We start from the raw sequence: 1,466 nt of genomic DNA on the forward strand, positions 1-1,466 counted from the left end.
TAGATTGCAAGCAGTAACTCTAAATAGAATCAAAAGCATTTTATTTAGTCTGGCCATAATCAGAAAGCAATAATTTCCTTTTCATCTTTTTATTATTAATTCTAATTGTACACTTCTTTGACAGATAATCAATGTGTAATTTCCTACATTTTTGTAACAGAAACTAGATTTTGAAAACACCACTTGATTTTTCAAAAATTAATATTTTTATTTGACCTTACTCATTCATATATTTCAACTTTGCTATTTTTCCATTATACAGAGGATGTTATTTTAAAGCAGTTGTAGTCAACTTTCTTTGCTCATCTCTGGATACGCAGTGAAAAGTTTGAATCACCTTGATGCACAAATTCCTTGCTGAAATAAAGTATATTGGAGTTTTATTTCCTCTATCTGCACTCATTTCATGAATCAGTGTCCAATTCATAGTATGTGTCCTGGACTGATTATTTTCTCAGTCCCATGACAGACAGCATATACCCTAACCATTGTTTTCATCCTCTAACAACCAAATGTTAAAATGTTAGAGATGAAGCATAACTTTAATAGTAAGATAGTGCAAAATTCATCAATTAACTATTACTGCACCAATAACTCACAAAATTATTTCAGCTAAATAGTAGATTTTTCTACAAATAGATAAAATATTGATTTATTGATGAACATGTTAGTGTCAGAAATTCAGGCATAAGCTAAATATTTTTAAATCATAATCAAATCATTCATTTCTAAAACGAAAACTAATGGTTAATACTATATTTCAACTTTACCTAAGTGGTAAAGGACAAGTCTCTAGGCACATCTATAAAGGATTATTTGAATAATGTTGGCTTTTGTGATGCCTTGAGGGATTATGAAGATTAAGCGAACTGAAGTGGGATATAATCGCTGCATTGTTCGTGATCTCCCTCAGAACAAAGAGAAGAAAGTCAGCTGACTGCCAGCATCCAGCACTCTGTTTCTAGGCCAGGTGAATGGTACCTCAATGTACTACCGCCTCAGCTTCTCTCGATGATGGACTGTACCCTAAATCTGTGAAACAAAGGAAACTCTTTCTCCACTAAGTTGTTTTGATCTGGTTATTTTATGAGAGCAACAAAACGTAACTACCAAAGTATGAATGATTAAGGTTTCTCAAAGTTAATTAAGTTAACATTAATTAAAAATACAGTTCTATCACTTATTGATTTGATTGACTAAGTCACTTGAACCTGGCCTTCCTATCTTTCAACTTGTGTAGAATTCTTATTACTTAAGATATTTATGTTTTATCTTACCTATGACTTCTCTTTTTAATATTATATTATAACATCTTAAATTATTTTAGATCTCCAAGCTCCAATTTTTCTCCATTTTCAGATGTTTTATTTTTTCGTTTCTCCTCTAATCCAGTCTCTGTGTTATATTAGTTTATTTTTGAAATAATTATTTTAACTTCCTATGGATTCAAATAATCTTTATTTTTT

The sequence above is a fragment of the Microtus oregoni genome, unplaced genomic scaffold, assembly GCF_018167655.1.
Source record: "Microtus oregoni isolate MIOR12 unplaced genomic scaffold, Mior012 000001F_ref0000356, whole genome shotgun sequence".
In the NCBI taxonomy this organism is placed as follows: Eukaryota; Metazoa; Chordata; class Mammalia; order Rodentia; family Cricetidae; genus Microtus; species Microtus oregoni.